This window comes from Notamacropus eugenii, chromosome 5, assembly GCF_028372415.1.
Source record: "Notamacropus eugenii isolate mMacEug1 chromosome 5, mMacEug1.pri_v2, whole genome shotgun sequence".
NCBI lineage: Eukaryota > Metazoa > Chordata > Mammalia > Diprotodontia > Macropodidae > Notamacropus > Notamacropus eugenii.
Genome location: NC_092876.1, coordinates 70092232 through 70106107, shown reverse-complemented (window position 1 = coordinate 70106107; position 13876 = coordinate 70092232). Strand labels below are relative to the sequence as shown.

At 47.2% G+C, this 13876-nt stretch overlaps 1 protein-coding gene across 2 annotated transcripts in view; it reads right to left on the bottom strand.

Annotated features, from left to right (window-relative positions):
* Positions 1–12751, bottom strand: part of EPB41 (erythrocyte membrane protein band 4.1) — a 210258-nt gene extending 197507 nt beyond the window's left edge. Inside the window, exon 1 of one of the 2 annotated variants that reach the window (XM_072609612.1) lies at positions 12368–12751. The gene's annotated coding sequence lies outside the window, so the exon portion shown is untranslated. Of the gene's footprint in view, positions 1–7258; positions 7525–12367 lie in introns of those variants that run through there. The other variant, XM_072609603.1, reaches the window with a different exon arrangement.
* Positions 12752–13876: the final 1125 nt, after the last annotated feature.

Sequence of the window (13876 nt, the reverse complement as noted above, 5' to 3'; positions counted from 1 at the left end):
CAGAATTAAGAAAACAATATACAAAATGACCACTGCAATGAAAGAACAACCATGAAAAAAAATCAGAAGTCAATGAAGCAAAATTATAAAGAACAGGCATGTGCTGAAAGAAGAGATATGAGAAGTCACACCCACCCCACCCCTTTGCAGAAGTGGGAGGCCCATCAGGGTCATACATTGTACATATTCTCTTTTTTGACATTTATCAGTTATGCTCAATTTTCCCTCTACTGTTTTTATCTTTTAAAATACTATTTTTTTTAAAGGAGATGTTTCTCTGGAAGGAGGGACCCTGAAGAAAAACTATAGTAATATAAAAAATACATCAATAAAAAATGATAATAATAACATTCCCCCATCTAACCTTGATGAAGGAAGGAATTTATTAAGTGATTATTTGTGTCGAGCACTGATAATGTAAATGCAAAAGCAAAGACAGTCCTTGTCCTCTAAAGGTTTACATTTTAATAGGGAGAGGAAAAGGGCGTTGAAAACTGTTAAATGCCCACAAATATGGACTTCCATTCCTCTGCCCTTTCCTGACTCCCTGCTATACTTATATCTGACCCAGGCTAGGTACGTTGTAGCAGCTTGATTGTTAATAGTATGACAGTAGGGGAGACGGATGCTTTGCAAATTCTTAAGTAGCAAAGGAGTGGTCTACTCTACCTATACTCATTTAGCCCTTCTCTGAATGCCCATCACATTTGTACCTAGCACCATGTGGGACACCCAGTAGAAATTCCTAACTGGTGGTTTTATAATTCAGTTTTTTCAACGAGTGTCAAAAGTCTACTTCCAGCCAAGAAAACAATATACACAGTAATCACCACGATGGGAAAGGAAAGATCAATGACCCACCAAAGAATCAAAAGTAAATGTAACATGGGCAGCCAGGTGGTGTGGTGGTCCAGAGTGCTGGGGCTGGAGTCAGGAGGACTTGAGTTCAAATTTAGGCTCAGACACTTGATCTCAATTGCCTCCAAAATTAAGTAAACACAACAAAGTTATAAACAGAAGTTGAATGAAGACATGCGACCCACCCCTTCATGGAGATGGGAGGTATACAGATATTATACATATGTTTTTGGATGTTTTCAATAGGGCAATCACTTAGGATGACTTTTTTCCTTTCAAAGAATACTATTTATCATATGGGATGGCTCTCTGAGCATGAGAGGGATAACTAGAAACAGATAATATCAATTAAAATTTAATTTAAAAAGTAGCAAGAACAAAATTAAGTATAATGTACCAGGCACTCACTACAGGAGATACAAAGTTGCATGGGGGGAAGGGGATCATTCACACCCACAGTTACTGATAACACAAAAACAAGTTTCCCTGGCTTCCTTAAAGTCTCAGCTGAAGTCACACCTTCTACAAGAGGCTTTTCTTGATTTCTCTCAATTCTTCCTCTCAGTGGATCATCTCCACTTTACCCTGTTTGTACATAGCTGTTTGCATGTTGTTTACCCCATTAGACCAAGAGTTCCTTGAAACTTTTTTTGTCTTTGTACTCTCAGAGTTTAGGATATGACCTAGCACATAGTAGGTGCTTTATAAATCATCCTGACTGACTGAAACAATACATGATAAATGCAGAAGGTGGAAGAGGGGAACAAGGTGCTTTTGTGAGATCTGAAGCAGGGGAGGTCATTAGTGACCAGAAGAAGTAGGAAATCAGAGTCACAGAAAAATCTCAGGATTGAAAGGGATTTCAGAGATTTCCTAGTCCTACCCATCCCTACTTGACCAGGAATTAATTCTGTCTATACCTCACCCTTTCCAGAAAGACTTCCAGGGAGAGAGAATCTATGATCTGAGGAGATGCTGTGGAGGTGGGGAGGTGGAGACCTACGTTCAAATTCTACCTCTACTGTTTACTATGTGTCAGAGCCTCTGTTTCCTCATTCGTAAAATGAAGATGCTGGTCTCTGTAGCCACCTCCTCCTTTCAATCTCAAATTCTATTACCACCAGGGAGCCCATTTATTCCATTTTAAGATAGCTCTAATCATTAAGAAATAATTTTTCTGACATCAAGTTTAAATCTTTCTTTTTGCACAATTGCTATTCATTGTTTATTCTGTTATCTGGCGCATCATCATCATCATTGCTTACAAATATTATTCCATCTTTACAATAATTCTGGGGGATAGATGCTATTATTATCCCCATTTTTACAAGATGGGGAAACTGAGGCAAACAGCACTTAAATGACTTGCAAGAATTATACAATATCTAGAGTTTGACACAGAATTTGAACTTAGATCTTCCTGACTCCAAATCCAGTAATCTAGGCCTCCCACTTGCCCCTGGTAGTACCTGCCTAATGTTTCTTTCGCCTGACCGCCCTTCACATACTTGAAGGTAGCTATAGTGTCCCCTGCTCCCTAGACCTTTTCTTCTCCAGGCTAAATAGCCCTTAACTCTTTAAACATGTACTCATAGGACATAAGCTGCAGGCCCTTCCCCACCCTGACTGCTTTCCTCCAGATGTCCTCCACCTTATCAATGTGATTCAAAACCTGTTGCACCCAGTACAGAATGACTCCTCCAGATGTGGGCTGGCCAGGGCATAGTATAAAAGGACTAACACCTCCTAAGTCCTAGAAGCTATGTCCATTAGGCAAGGCTTCTTAGAGAATGCCAGTTGAGTCAAGTTTGATAGGAAAGGTGGGATATCAATATGGAGAGAGGAAAGAGGAGGGAATGAGAACAGGAATGAAAGGAAAGAGGGTGTAACATAGAATATGTTGAGGGAAGCAGAGTTCAGAGAGAAACAGCTAAGTAGTATAATGAATAGACTGCTGGACTTGGAATCAAGTAGGACTGAGTTCAAATCCTTCTTCAGTTCATCTTCCTGAGTTCAAATCTGACCTCAGATTCTTACTAGCTGTATGACCCTGAGTAAGCCACTTTACCCTGTTTGCCTCAGTTTCCTCATCTGTCAAATGAGTTGAAGAAAGAAATGGCAAGCCACTCCAGTGTCAAACCCCGAACGGAGTCATGAAGAGTCGGATACAACTGAAACTACTGAACAACTTCATGACCCCAGGCCCAGCACTGTAACCACTGAACAGTATCACTGCCCCAAAACACTATGTAATAATGTCACTATTAGAGAAGAATTGCTTGAGATATGGATGGAGAGGTAAGGTGGGTCCAGATTGTACTTGAATACTAGCTTAAACAGTTTGACATTTTTCCAACAGACAATAAAGAGCCATTGAAGATTTCAAAGCAATCTTTGCTATCCACACCCATACCCTGGAGAGGCAATTCAGAGCATATGGATTCCTAGGAAAACAACATGAATGAAGTGGCAGTTGAGGCTGCTGGGGGATGCCATGGTGTTTAGAATGGCCCTTCAGAGAGCCCCTACCTTTTACTGTCTTGTATTCATAACAGGATCACAGGAGTCTGTACCCTGTAAACTGGGCCAACCATGGAACCAAACCCCCAAGCAAAGGCACTGGAGCTGCCTAGAATGGTAGTGAGCACCACCTTGCTAGAGACCCTCAAGCAGAGGCTAAGTGAATAAGACCCAGCTTAGGTGCTACCTCCTACAAGAAGCCTTTCCTGATTTTCCCCAGTTATAAACACTCATCTTGATTTAAGTCAAATAGAATATAATGTCCCTCCACATGTAATATCTCTCAGTAAATATAAACTCATTGAGGACAAAGACTCCTTTCTTTTTTGTACCTACAATGCCTTGTACTTGATAAATATATGCTGGATTAAATTGTAATGTTGTAGATCTGGAATCTCAACCTGAGGTGCTCATCCCCTTGGGGGATACAAGAGACTTATCAAGGGGAAATGGAGAATATGTGGTAAATGACCATACTATCCTCTTGAAATATTACCCAAGGAAAACTGTTAGTGGGAAAAAAACTGAGAGGTTGAACAGAGAAAAATTTATGACAATAAAAATGTTATATACTCAACAAAGTTTTTTTTTTATGAAAAATTCATCTCTGTAAATGAGAACTTATTTGCTTTCATATAGAAAAGAGGGCCGGGGAAGATTTACTGAGGGGGGGTGGTGGTATAAAAAAAACTTAGCACCTTTTTCTGTTAAGAAGAGAATTTGAAAAGGAAGGGGACTATGGGGAAATGTCAGTTGTACCAGGACAAAGTCTCCCCACAAATTTTAAAGAAAATAAAAGAAAGAAGGACCCACAAACACAACAAAACCAGAGTCCCCTCCACAACCTGAAAAGGCAGCTTTTTAATGATTGTAGTGCAGAGATTCAAAAATCATCCCCTAGACACCCAGACACCCCACCCTACCTCCTGGCACCCTCTCCCCCAAACAAACCTGTTAGACTAGGCTGCTCTTGGCAGCACCCCTCTTACCCTACCAAAGTGACCAGACACTTGCTCTAATTACCTCTCAAATGGAAAGAAACCCATGGAGTCTTGGTTTAGCCCAGTGTCCAAATTTCTGGGGCAGGATTTGCATGTGGTCATCAGGAGCACACTATTTATTCACTCTGCTACCTAACTGACTTATAAGAAGAGTATAACCTACGCCTGGCACATTTTGTTGTTCAGACATGTCTGACACTTTGTGACCCTGTGGATCAGATATTCGTGGGATTTTCTTGGCAAAGATGCTGGAGTGCTTTGCATTTCTTTCTCCAGTTTTAGGGGTTAAATGACTCGCCCAAGGTCACACAGCTAGTAAATGTCTGAGGTCAGATTTGTCCTCTGGTCCTTCTGATCTTCCTGACTCCACCCCCACTTTGCCACCCACCCCTTGCCCCACTCCCATCCTCCCCCCAACCCCAGCATATAATAGGTACTTAATAAATGTTGATTGATTGATATCAGGACCCCTTGATTCCAGTATCGACTCTACAACTAACTGTGTGACATTGGCCAAGTCACTTTTCCAACTGGCCCTCAGTTTCCCTCATCTGCAAAATTAAAAGATTTGAACTAGTTGTACGATGTAGGTCAAAAAGGAACCACAGAGATCATCTAATTTATTTTAGAGATGAGGAAACTGAAGTCCCAAAACAGAAGACAATAACTTGGCCCAGGTCAGACAGGTAATAAGTAAACCAATTCAACTTTCCTTTATTTAACGTCGAATATGTCCCAGTCACAGTAGATACAAAGACAAAGGAGTTTACTATTTTACAGAAGGGAAAAAAGAGGTAGAGAGATCAATTACTATAAAATAAATTCAAAGTAATTGGGGGGAGCAGGAGGAGGAGAAGGAGAAAGGGGGACATTAGGAGCAGAGGAATCAGGAAAGGTCATTGAGGGGAGGTAGTGAGGAGCTGAGCCTGGGAAAGAGCCAGAGGGAGTGAGGGACAGGGCTCCAGATCAGGCTTATGTAAATAATAAAGGAAGAAGTCAAACCCAGGTCATCTGATCCTGTACTCCCTCTCCTCCACCTGACAGATGGCAAAAGTCCCTTCACAATTGCCATTTTACAATCAGAAGATAAATAAATGCTCATGTTTCTCCAGGATGGTCCTTCTACCCTTGGTGATATATTGGAAGACCCATTCTTGCTGCTGGAGCCCAGTCCCAGATCCATCCCACTACTCCACTGAGAAAATTTTTTCTCACATTCTTTCCCCCCACCAAGTCCAGAGAGGCCATCTCAGCTACCTACTGGCCAGTGCCCCTAGAATCATGGAACCCTAGGAATGGAAGAGACCTCCCCACCCCCCACTCCACCTGAAGAATGAGTTCCTCCAGAGCATATTACATATGACCAGCCAGCATCTGCTTGAACACTTTGATTACAGAGATCTCACTAACTTTTGAGGCAGCTCATTCGATTTTTAAATGATTTTAATTGTTAGGAAGATCTTTCTTATAATAAGTCCCAAATCTGCCTCCCTAAAACTTCCCTCTTTGGCCTTAGTTCTCCCTTCTGGGGCCAAGTGAAAAAAAAGGTCTAATGTCTTTTCCTCCTGAGCCTTCAGACATTTGAAACAGCTATTATAGTTTCTCTATCAGTCAATTGGACATAAGCACCTGCAATAAGTCAGGTACTGTGTGTAAAAAACAGCCCCTAACTTCATGGAGTTTACATTCTAGAGGAGGGAAAAGGGAAGGGAATAAACATTTCTATAAAACCTACTATGTACCAGACACTGTGCTAAGCCCTTTATCTAAATATTATCTCAAAAAACAAACAAACAAATAAATGAATGAATGAATGAATAAATATTATCTCACTTGATCCTCCCAACAACTCAGGGAGGCAGGTGCTATCATTCTTCTCATTTTACAGGTGAGGAAAGTGAGTCCCAGGAAGGTAGTGACTCACCCAAAGTCACCTAGGTAGCAAGTAAGCAGCAAAGGCAGGATTTGAACCGAGGACCTCTGACTGCGGAGCTCTTGATCTTTACCAACCAACCATCTCCTTATATCAGGAGGCTCCTCTGATCTATACAGCCTAAGACTGAATGAGCAGATTCCTGGAGGAGCAGGAGGAGTAGACTCCATCTCCAAGTGGGACAATGGAACACAGAACTAAGCACCAAGCCTCAGAGCTGAATATCTTCATCTCCACCCATCCTTTGATATGGTATCTTTTATATGGTATCTTTCTCCACTATTGGAATGTAAACTCCTCAAAAACAGACTGTCTTTTTGCTTCTAATTTCTATTCCTAGAGCTTGGCGCACAGTAAGCCCTTAATTAAATGCTGGTTGACTGATTGACCAGTAATGGCAACTCCCAGGTGAAGAAACTCTCCCCATCAGTGCAAGTTTGCATCTCGTCTGCATTTTAATCTTAGAGTTGACTCGAGCACTGAGAAGACCAGAGACCAATCCAGGATTACACAGCCAGTAAATGTCAGAGGCTAGACTTCAACCCAGGTCTTCCTGGTATTGAGGCCAGCTCTCTGTATAACACAGAATGCTGACTCCCATGCAATCTCCTATGCAGATACACAAAATCTATTAAAAACTGGGCAAGAATGAAGGGATTCCCAAGCCAGTTGTTTCAGGAGGCCAAACCCCCCTCTTCAGAGATTCAAATGTTCCTCTAAGTAGACAAGACATGACAGAACCAACAGTCACCGGGCCACTGCAGAGCCAGCTCCAGAGCAGGAAATTGGCACAGCCCCTTCCTCCTGGTCTCTTGACTCCCCTCCCTCCTGGTTCAGGCTCAGTCAGCATTTATGGTCATCTCCCAAGGCTGAGTCTACACCAATACCTCCTGCCCTCCGTTGGATCAACTCCACTTAGAAGCTGTTTAGCTAGGCCAGTACTCACCCAGAACAGAGGCAGCCAGGTCACACAACCCCAGGAAGGGGGATGGAGATCCATTGGACAGGCACAGAAGCACATGGAAAAGAAAAAGACACTGGTGAGCGACCCAACAAAAAATGTATTTTGTGATCCCCACCCTCAAGTTCAACTGCTTTTCCTAGACCAGAAAATCAATTAGTATCTGATCTGTGTACAGATTGTTGACCCTAGGGGAAATGTAAACTCCTTGAGGTCAAGAACTGGCTTCATTTTGCATTTTTTATCTACAGAAGGATGCCAGGTACACAGTAAGGGCTTAATATCCGCTTATCATACTGGGTTGAATTGGATTGGGATTAGGTAGAAGTGATGAAAGGCATCATCTGAACCCTCCCCTACCCCTGGGCTGGGTAGCACATCTTTTGGCAGTTTGGCATCGTCTTGGCACTAACTGATGAAATGCAGTAGGGACAAAAGAGCATGGAGTTTGGATTCAGAACACTTGAATTCAATTGTCAACTCTTCTATTGTGTGACCTTGGGAAAACCCCAACTGCTCTGATCTCAGTTTCCCTTGTCAAATGACAGAGTTGGACTAGTAGACCAACCAATGCCTCTTCTAGCTCCAAAACTTACATTAATTTCCCCCAAAGTCTTTGGTGACCAAATGGGAGTCGATAGGGTTAGAAGTTACAGGTGAGTCCCCTCTGTAGGAACCCATAAAATGCCAGGAGGTCTGGGGGTCTGCAAACTGAGATTCTGGTCTCTTGTGGGGCAATTAATTTTTCCACTCCAAACCTGTTTTTCTCAGTCATAAAATGGAATGATTCTTGCTCCAAGATCTTAAATTCTTCATTAGAAATTTGACCCATGTTTTTAATCTTTGCGTTGGGAAGGGGTAAGTAGTACAAAGTAGTTAGGTTTATTCAGACAAATAACAAGGTGATTTCTTTGTCAACCAACCAACAAGCATTTGTTAAGCACCTACTATGTGCCCAATGTGAGAAGCAGCCTAAGGGTGAGAAAAACCAAGGTTGAAGTCGAGCCTTTGACACATGCCGGCTGTGGGACCATGTCACTTAATTCTCAGTGCCTCACCCTCCTCCCCATAAACTGCACATTTGCCGTTTCAGGGGTTTTGCTAGAAAGTCGAGATTTTCATGGGTATCAAATTAACAGAAATTTCCTTCCCTTTCCCTGCCCTCAGACCTGCTCTCCAACTTCCAACTACTTCTCTCAATCCCGATCTTGTCCTAGCCTCGGTTTTTCCCCCTCCTCCCTTCAATCATGCTAATTCCCTTCCTCCTGCCATTAGCCCAGGCCGAGTCCCAGGAATTCCCCAGCCTGACCCTGCAGTAGAGATTGGGAGGGGACAGCTCCCGGCCCCGAACTTTGCCCAGCTTCCTTTTGAGACATATTGCAGCAAGCCTGGGCAGGCCAGACAGAGAGGATCCGGGCAAACTCAGTTGGGGACAGGAATGGCAGAGCGCCCAACTCGTCCCCCGCCCCCGCTCCCTCCCCTGGAGAGAGCCGAGCCAGGTCGGTCAATCCAGGCCGCTAGGGGAGCAGCTCCCAGGTCTCTGAAGACAGGCGCACCATGCGGGGCCCAGCTTTCCACCCCCTCCAGTCTCCGCCCCGGCCTCCTGGGGACAGGGCTGTTTGAAGCCCCCCAGCGACTCCCTATCAGCCCCCTGACTGCCGCAGGGCACTGGCGGGCGGGTTAGGGCTAGCGGGTAGGGGCTGCAGGAAGGGGGACCCAGGGTTCCGAGAGCGCCAATCCCTGTGCGATCCAACGCGCTTCCTCCTCCGGCGGAGTTGTCCCGGGCTCCCCCAACGGGGAATGCGTCAGAGCCGCGCCCCAGCGCCGCAGCCCCCAAGCCCCAGAAGTCCGTCCCGGCTCCCTGGCAAGACCAAGTACACAGGGAGCCCGAGAGTGTCCTGGCAGGCCACAGGGTCCCCACCCACCTCTACTCCCTTTCCTGTTTCGGGCCCTAGCCCTGACACCCCAACTCTTAGCTCAGAGTTGACTCAGAGCAGATTCCATGCGTTGCGTTTGGAGCCGGGGTTGGGGTAGGGGTAGGAAGAGGATGGAGTTGGAGGAGAAGGGGAGAGCTGCTCTGCAGTCTGCCCCCGAAGGACTGACCCCCTGAGGGGCCCTTCTGTGGAGACATCCTCACAGCGCAGAGGAGAGGCCGAGAGAAGGAAAACGCATGAAGGCAGCAGCTTGTGTACCAGGAGAGGCACACAAGGTCTGCTTGCCACCCACCCACCCCTCCATATACACAAACCATCCACATCCACAGTAAATCCCTGTTTCCCCTTTGAAAGTAATTCAATACTCTACCCTGGGGAAGGTTGAGAGACACCCCCCCCCCCAACAAAGCCAGGAAAACCTGGGAGCACTAGATTCTTCCTGTGCCACCTAAAATCCACCAGGCTCCCACCATTATCCAGTCTAGTGGATTGCCAGTGCTCTCCTGACTTCACAAGGTCAGTGACTGTCCAGCCTCAGAATCACCAGGGCATGCATGTTCTTGTGACAGCCCCAGGTTGGCATCTAGCTGGTCCTAATCCAAACTTCATTGGGGGAGGCCACAGCCCCTCCCATGAGGCTCCACTCCCCCTTAAAGTGGGGTGAGGATGAGGGGGCAGGAGCTTTGGCATCTTAAACCGAACCCCTAGCAGGCTGTAAAGTTGGCAAAGAACCAGAAAGGAGATCTCACAGAAGAAAACAGGGGGGGTGGGGGAGGGGGTGGGGGCCTGAAGTGAACAAAGCTGGAGGGATGCACTAGGTGAAATGGCAAGATGGGGACGTAGTTTTGCCCTTCCTAGTTATATGGGCTAGGAGAATAAGGTGCAGGGATCAAAGAATCAAGAAAGTGGGTTCAGGAGACCCATGCCAACTTGACCTTCAAAACAGAGTTGGAGAACCAGTCAGGAGAACCTCAGCCTCTGCCCTGCACAACCAGGCAGACTAACCAGAACCCCACCCTGCTTCTCCAGGAGCTGCCAGAGGAGGGAGTGAAGAGAAGGGAATTGGTAATGTCTCATCTTTAAAAACTGCAAATTTGAAAGAGGGGGGTGGAAACCCTAGAGCTTTCCCCTCTTGCATTCACCTCAAATCAAAAAAATGGAAAGTGTATTTAACAGCTTCTAGCTCCTTCCACCCATTTTGCCCCCTAGATTCCCGGCACCAAAGAAAAAATCCTTCCCTCTGACTGCCAATCTCTTTTTCACCTTCTTCCCTCTACAGGGCTAGCAACCTCATTCCTAGTGCCTCTGCCTTCTTCCTTTCACACCTGAAAAATTGTAGGATACCAGAATGAATCTGCCAAAGAGACAGTCCAGTACAACTCCCTCATTAGAAAAGGAAGCAAACTGAGTCCCAGGGAAAGAAAACCCAAGGTCACACAAGGGCAGAGCTTGGCCTAGAACCTAGCACCCTCTCATTTCACTCTGCTCCATCCTCCTCCCTTCATGCCAGATGTACGACTTCTCCCACTATCACACTGCCTCTAAAGTCTAGTTAAACCTCAATTCCCACCTAAACTCAGTCTCTCTAGTTATTCCATTCCAGACACACAGAATCTCAGAGTTAAAAGAAAACTTATAGGCTGACTAATAAATAGTGCCAGCAACAAAATCCCCAACAAATGGTCACCTAGCTTCTTTTGGAAGACCTCCAGTAATGGGGAGCCCACTACCTTTACTCAAGAAAACCCATTCCAATTTGTCCAGTTCTAAAGATTAGGAATTTCTTCCTTGGAAGAGAGATTCTCTTTTCACTGGTTAGTCTGGAGTGCTGTACCCTGAGGGTGCTTAATAAACAGAAACTATCATGATTGGCGGCTGGGGAGCCGGGTTTCATCTCCGATCTCTAGCCTCAGCCCCATCTATTAGTATCCCAGGGCTCTGGAAGGAATTCACAGATCCTCCACCCCCAAGCAGTGCCCCAGACGAAAAGTGATCGAGGGACTACAGGACTGACTCAGGACAGCAACAGAATGGACAGAAGTAGGTTAGGGGAGAAAAAGGATAGATACCAAAGACCTCAGCCCGGAGAGGGTTCATTCTCCGACCAAAACAAGTCCAGGTATCCTACCTAATAACTACGCCTTTCTGATCCTCCAGCCTGATTGACTCAAGGATAATTTGTGAAGCAGCTGAAGATTTTAATTTTCTCCCCATTTTCAGGACAATCCTCCTTTCTCTCAGGAACCCCTAGCCTCTCCTTCTGGCCTCAGGAGGTGGTGGTACTCGGGGACCGGGGATACCTGACCCCGACTAGGGAAAGGGTGTGTGCTTTCTCCATGACTCCACTGCGACTCCCTTAAATAGGGAAGCCCTGAGGCTCACTGCATTTTCCCAACACCCATTCTCCCACCCCCGGAGTTCTCGAAAGTCACTCTTCCACGGTCCCTCCTCACCAACAGGCCCTGGCTTAGGAGCTCAGCGTTGAACTTGGAAAGGTCCCAACCCCTACCAAGAGAGGGTGAAAGCTATCTCAGAGTCCAAGCTCGGACTGCGCGAAGTGAGAGGGGCGGAAGTGTGACTCCGGGTGGTGGAGACCCTAGTAGAACGCGCCGCGGAGAGCAGGAGAGAAGATAGGGCGGGCAGGGGAGCGCTCCGGTCCAGCTCCGTCCGTCGCGTGGTGCGTGGTGGGTGAGTGGTGCGGTCCAGCTCCCTCCCGCCCCCACAGGGCTCCCATTCCCCGGACTCAAAGTCAGTTACATAAGCCCAAGGAGAGCGGCAGCGGGGAGTGGGGCAGGCTCACCCTAGGGCCGCCCCTACCCTTGGGGACCTCCCGGGACGGCCCTGCCCGCCCTGCAGAGGCTGTGACCTGGAGAGGCGGCCACCCGCTGCACCATTCTGCAGGGGGAAGGAGACAGCCGCCAGCTGCGCAGCTCCGCCCCTTCCCCCTCCAGCTGTTCCCTCAGCCCTAACCTGGGTCCCCCACCCCCTCTCGGGATTCCAGTCCCCGACCCCAGCCTCTGCCCCTCATGCGCCCGCACAGGCTGGCACGGAACTTGTGGCTCCACACCCACCCTGGGGCCCGCACCTTCCTCCCTGCTGACCCACCCCAGGACCCCAGGAACTCGGGCTCTCCCCCCCACTCTAGGCGCCTTGGGCTCACCTGGCCGGAGCAGAGCTGGGCGGGGCTCGGAAGGGAGCCGCGCCGGGCCGACCCGGGCCGCGCTGGACTCTTAACTCTCCTGCCCTGTTGCCCTTTAAGAGTCGCTGGCCACTTTGCCTGCGCCCGGGGCCTCCACCTGCACTGACGGGGCAACTCTGACGTTCAGGCCCCACCCCGGAGCCCGGAAAGCTCCTTGATTGGCCTGAGCCGCTGCCTATCGCCCGCACGGCTGGGAAGGTGGAGCGGAGGAGTCTAAGCGCTGCAGAGGGGCAGGGGCAGGGGGACTCAGGTGTGGCCCCCACCCCCTCCCTCCCGTAAGAGCTCTCTGCAAAGGAGCTGCCCTAGAACTGGGACCAACAAGAGGGGAGGGGGGAGGAAATCTATGGCAGGGGCCCTCTGATTGGTTAATAAGATCTTTGCTGTTACATGACGTCACGGTGACGCCATCCACCACATGGTGGTGTCCCTAGGATTTAAAACTCTAAGTCCCTCTGGCCAGAACATCCTGAAGGCCAGGGGGTCAGTAAGGGTTTTAGAACAGTATCTCCTTCATCCTGAGTAAAGGGTATGCTTTCCATAGCCACTCCGCTAAACAGCACACCTTCCATCCCTCTTCCAGCCCCTCACCCCTCATTCCTACACTTTCTCCCCTTAGCTTCTCCTGACCCCATTCTGTACTCCTTTCCGCTGCAGGAGTCCTCCCCAGGTATCCCATCTAATAAGTCCCAGCCCTTCTCTTGACCCACCAGCCTGGTTAATTCAAGGCTAATTTGTGTAGCGAATGATTTTAACTTTCTCCCCGTTTTCAAGATCTTCCTTTTTCTCAGGAGTTCTTTGCCATCATCTCCACGCTCCAGATTCCCCATTGCATTGCCCCACCGGTGCCTAACTTGGCCTCTTGCCCTCTCCCATTCAATAAACACTTGTTAAGGACCTACTGTGTGCAGAGCCCTGTGCTTGACAGTCAGAGATAAAAGAGATGAATGAGTCACTGAGCCTCCCCTAATAGAACTTACAGCCTAGTAGGGGGCTTGACACAAAGATAAATAAATTAATTCTCCTTTTCCGCCAGTCTGTCTATTCCTTCTAAGTCTCCTTTGTCTTGATGGGACCATATTCAGTCGTCCTGATCTATATCTTGCCCTTGGACCCAGATAGCTCCAGAGGAGAAAGTGAGACTGGTGACCTTGCACAGTCCTCCCTCACTTAAATCCAATTCACTTGCAAGTCATAGTATCACTTTCCTGATGTCATGATCCTCTTGGAGAATGAGAGACAAACAGCAACAACCTTTGTCCTGAATATTTCTCTCCATTTACAGTCTCTCTTAGTGATCTTATCAGCTCTCATGTGTTCAATTATTATCAATGTAGATGACTCCCAAATCTACATATACAAACCTCATCTCTTTCCTGAGCTCCTATCCATCTTCACCAGGCTCCTATTAGACATCTCTAATTGGAGTACCAGGTATACAGTACAATACTACTGGGATACTATAGGTATCTC